We start from the raw sequence: 5194 nt of genomic DNA on the forward strand, positions 1-5194 counted from the left end.
CAATGAGAAGGAGTAAACGTTTCATTTGTGGGAAGAGTAACTGAAAGTAGTTAGAAAAAGGAAAGGTTAAGTCTGAATTGGGCAGGATGGAACATGAATTCTGAGCCAGTACAACATCCCTAACTCTAGAAGAACAATCGTTCTCTACTGGGTGAAGTACAAAAAATACTCAAACCAGACTGTTCAGATTTACTCATCATGTTAAGAAAGACATTGAGGTGACGGAGCAGAGACTGACATGGGCAATTAACCTATAAGAGAAGAGAATCAAGAAATATCCTCATCGTGGGCAGAGGCAGACACCGAGGCAGGCAGAAAGTAGATTCTTCTGTTGCGCTATTGTGAAAGACACTCAGAAATATGACCCACCCAGAAAGAAACTTCTGATAACTCCCAACGTCATTTCGGATCTTACGTACGTGGAAGAACTGTTAGAGTCCTTGTATGAACGAAGTCTGACAGAATTAAAAAGGGAATTTAGTCATATTTTCAAAACAGGTACGAAAACAGCTCTATACGAAATGTGGGAGACATACACCGCCATGATGAGATTTTTAAATCGAAAATGTTCTACGTAGGACATATGGTTGGTTCAAAACATTATAACTTTTACGATGTGGGTCACATGGCAAAATACTGCAAAACAGACAAATCAGGTACTTCATGTTATGGTGAACTCACACATGCGCTGAAAAACTATAAGAATGAAGCATTTCAATGAGTCTATATATCATACTGCAAGAGGAAGAAAACCTACACCAAAGCCAGAAACCGTTGTGCAGCGTACCATATTTTGCTGAAGCGAATGACCCAAAAACAGGTTATGGCTAACCACACTCTGTTCAACAAGTTGTGTCAGAATAGTGACATGAACAGTGAAGATACAAAGTCACAGCGGAACATCAGTAAAAGATTATAACAGCCTACTTTAATTGAATACATACGAAGAAAAACAACATATCCTTTGGTGTGAAGAAACTCAGGGCCACTTCGAAAAGAGGAGGAGTGGCAGAAACCACAAAATGTCAAGATGAAACTAAAAAGAAAATCGTCAAATCCAGGGAATATACACGACTATTGGAGGGAGAGGTGCAAACGTAAGAACTGGGTTTTGGAGTCTCTCTATAAGTAAGATAATATTTTATGCAGGAAACAATTTCCTATCATTAAAGGAGACACAAAACGTAACATTATTACGTGCAAAAGTGACTGCTCCGTTATAGTGAAACAGCGCCAATATTTTAGTTCCTTTATGTTCAACGCGTGGTCACGCTGTCTCCCAGTGCTCTATAATAAGTTTTTTGTGCCTCTCTGTACCAGTCTCTTCAAACTTCTAACAAATTATTGTTGATATTATTTCCGAAATTTGTAGTTCAGTTTTTTTCCAAATCAGCTGTGTTTCATTTAGGTGGGAGTGACAGGTAGCTAACCATAGAACAGAAGATGCCTTTTCTTCTAAAACTCTGTTGTTTATGAATTTTCTACTCTAGCGTTTTATGTGGCATACCAGGAACTGGCTGGTTCTAAGTCCTAATAAAGTTTTTAGAAGTTGATTCGTGCAAAGAAAAAAACAGCAACTAGCCTCTCTTGATAATGTGCTTTATTTACACAAGAAACGCCTTTACCGGTGTCGAATTGATGCGTTTCTAAAATTGAGTGAGAAACTTAAGGACGAAGGTAACTTTCACGTGGTGAATGACTGAAAGTTGGGCCAGATACATAAAGATATGCTACAAAGTAGTACAGAAGGTAACAGTAAGATATACACAATGAGACGAACAGGAATGTCACTTTTATTCAAAGATTATAATTACACTGAAGTCATATTGACTTAATGATCACCCCCTGGGCATTAAAAACGGCAGGACATGTTTCTTTGGTTCTTTACAAGGTGAGTGATCATCGCGGCCTCCAGTGCGTGTTCTGCAATGTGCTCCCATGGTGGACACAATTCGTTATGGAGCTCTTGTGGTAGGGCATTTAATTGCTTCACCAGCGCGGTACATAACTGCTGGATGGTCGTCGGTGCACGCGGATGCGCTGCGATACGCCTCCCTGCAGCATCCCACATGTGTTCGATGGGATTTGAGTCGGGGGAACTGGCACGCCGGTCTATTTGCCGAATATCCTCTCGTTCCAAGAGCTCCCATTTGTGCTGTTCGTTGTGGTCGTGCACTGTCATACATAAAAATGAAATCAGGACCGAATGCTCTCCTGAAAAGAGACATACAGTGGAGGAATACAGTGCCGCAGTAACTCTGACCTTTGAGTGTGTTCAAAGATTTGGAAGTCAGTGTGCCCTTTCAGCAATATGCCTTCCACACCATATTGCCTGGACCACTAAAACGATTACGTTCGACAATACTCCTATGCACATTACGTGTTCCCACCTCTCGTCATATGAGTGTACATCCAGCATCACTACTCATATCAGACTGAGTCTGGTCTTGTCCGAAAAAAGCACTTGACCTCAATCTTCTTTGGTCCGAGCCTTCTGCTCCTGGCACCATCGCAAACGTTCTGGGCGCTACAGTCTGGAACCACGCAACGACTATGGTCGCAGGTTCGAATCCTGCCACGGGCATGGATGTGTGTGACGTCCTTAGGTTAGTTAGGTTTAAGTAATTCTAAGTTCTAGGGGACTGATGACCTCAGAAGTTAAGTCCCATAGTGCTCAGAGCCATTTGAACCATTTTGAACCATCGCAAACGGTGCCTCCGACTTGCTGGTATGAACGGATCGCATCGTACTGGTCGTTGCGTAAAGAAGCCACCTTCCATACAATCGCCGTGTCTCTGTGCAGCGTGAGATTGCATGTCTTGCAGTCCTGTTAAATGTGGTTGTAATTATACTCTCTGTTTGATATGGATTCCTTCATGCCTGCTGCACCATACAGCGGTCATTTGCTGCTGTAGTCGACCCCCTCTTCTCCGTCAGGCAGCAGTGCCTGTGGTTCGGAATGCTACCACAAGCACGTAAAACAAATCTGTGAGAAATACCAAACTCCTGGGCACGCTTCTCACACTTCGTCTTCCTTCCAGGTTCCCGAACATTCTACCCCGTATGAAGTCATCCAAATGTTGTCTCCGTACCATTTTGTAGTGGAGAACACCGCCACAGTGCACCGTAACTGCTCCCTGCTTGACACATTCTGTTTTTTCCTGTTCCTTCAACCGCTTGATGTTGGAGGGCCAGCTCCATTTGGCACTACGGTCTCTCTGACCTCACTAAATCTAATCTCCAGCTTTCTGTGCACTACTGGAAGACGTATGGCAATATTCATTTCCACTGAGTAATTAATATGTTACGTTACTTTATATACCTCCTCCTTAAGGTCTGCTAAAACATTGTATTATATTTGTTTTTGTTGACATTAGCTGTTGGCCTTTTTTTTCAACAACTTATGTTAACAAGTATAAATTCAATATAAACGTGAAGAGCGCTCTGATATTGAACCTGTCGGTTCAAAACCAGTAAGGGCTCTATGCGAAAATAAATATCATAATTAACAGTGACTGGCTGCTGATTTTTTCTTTGCAAGGAATACAGCATATTTTGTACATAGTCATGGTCTCAAAAACATTATTTTTCTCCAAAAAATGCAAAAAGAAAGTTGTTTTGTTCCAAATGTTACTAATAATGAAGCACTACATTTTATTACTGATAACACAAATACAGAAATGCTGCATTAGGTTTTTAACTAGAAGAACAAGTCGACAAAAACCACTTTTCATAACTGTTGAATTCTGAAACATCAGAGGGAAGCTCAGTTAGTACAAAGACCTAAACAGATTAGAAACCGTAATATATTCGTATGATTGCTGCTGTGGGTGGTTGTGTACTTCAGATTTTAAGTAAAGTATTGTTGTGTTTCAAAACACAGAAAATTCACGACAGTCGTCATAAAAAATGTGGCACTGTATTGGTCTTGGGTACAAGAAGTAGCCAGTAGGTGAGGAAGAGTGTTAGAAACAAAGTGGGACTGAAATGTTGGGGAGCACCACCCCTAAAGAAATTCTTGGCAAAGGAAGGATAAATGTAGTGGAAGAGTAACCCTTACAGAGAGAGGGAGAATAGTATTCAAAAAGGGTGGGTAGATCTTTGGCCAAATTTTTCGGTCAGTTAGGGGAGGTGTTAAAGTTTAATCGGTAAAGTGAGTAGAAAGTATGAGTGTGAGGTAGGTGTGAGGGGGATATGTTGGCTCGAATCGAGGAGAGTAGGAGGGATGGTAATTAGGGGTGAAACAACATGTTGGTCGGTGTTCATGTTTGTAGAAATTGGAGAGAGGAGAGGGTAACTAATGAGTACCCTTATGAGGAAGAATCACCTCTCCCCAATGAATCTCGGACATTGGCATCGGTAGAGTGGCCTGCGTACCTCAGCAATACAGACAGCCGTACTGTAGGTTCAACCACAACAGAGGAGTATCTGTTAAGAGGCCAGACAAACGTGTGGTTCTTGAACAGGGGCAGCAGTCTTTTCAGTACTACAGAGGCAACAGTCTGGATGATTGACTGATCTTGCCTTGTAACATCAAATAAAACGGCTTTGTCGTATTGCTACTTCTAACAGCTGAGGGCAACGGGAAACATCAGCCGTAATTTTTCCTGAGAGCATTCAGCTCTGCTGTACAGTTAAATGATGATGGAACCCTCTTCGGCAAAATATTCTGGAGGAAAAACAGTCCCCCATTCGGATCTCCCAGCCAACGGCCTTGCCGCAGCGGTAACACCGGTTCCCTTCAGACCACCGAAGTTAAGCGCTGTAGGGCTGATCTAGCACTAAGATGGGTGACCATCCGGTCTGCCGAGCGCTGTTGGCAAGCGGGATGCACTAAGCCCTTGTGAGGCAAACCGAGGAACTATTTGATTGAGAAGTAGTGGCTCCGGTCTGGTAAACTGACATACGGTCGGGAGAACGGTGAACTGACCACATACCCCTCCATATACGCATCCAGTGACGCCTGTGGGTTGAGGATGACATGGCGATCAGTCGGTACCGTCGAGTCTTCCAAGGCCTGTCCGGACGGAGATGGAGATTCGGATTTCCAGGCGGGGACTATTCAGAAGGATGTCGTCATCAGGGGATGTTAGATCCCTTGATTGCGCAGGTAGATTAGAAAATTTAAGCCGCGCGGAGTGGCCGCGCGGTTAGAGGTGCCCTGTGACGGACTGCGCGGTCCATCCCGCCGCAG

The 5194-nt window shown here is 43.2% G+C and overlaps 1 pseudogene; it reads left to right on the forward strand.

The window, feature by feature from the left end:
- Positions 1-4704: 4704 nt before the first annotated feature.
- LOC126288501 (5S ribosomal RNA) lies at positions 4705-4822 on the forward strand (annotated as a pseudogene).
- The last annotated feature ends 372 nt before the right edge of the window (positions 4823-5194 follow it).

This window comes from Schistocerca gregaria, chromosome 1, assembly GCF_023897955.1.
Source record: "Schistocerca gregaria isolate iqSchGreg1 chromosome 1, iqSchGreg1.2, whole genome shotgun sequence".
In the NCBI taxonomy this organism is placed as follows: Eukaryota; Metazoa; Arthropoda; class Insecta; order Orthoptera; family Acrididae; genus Schistocerca; species Schistocerca gregaria.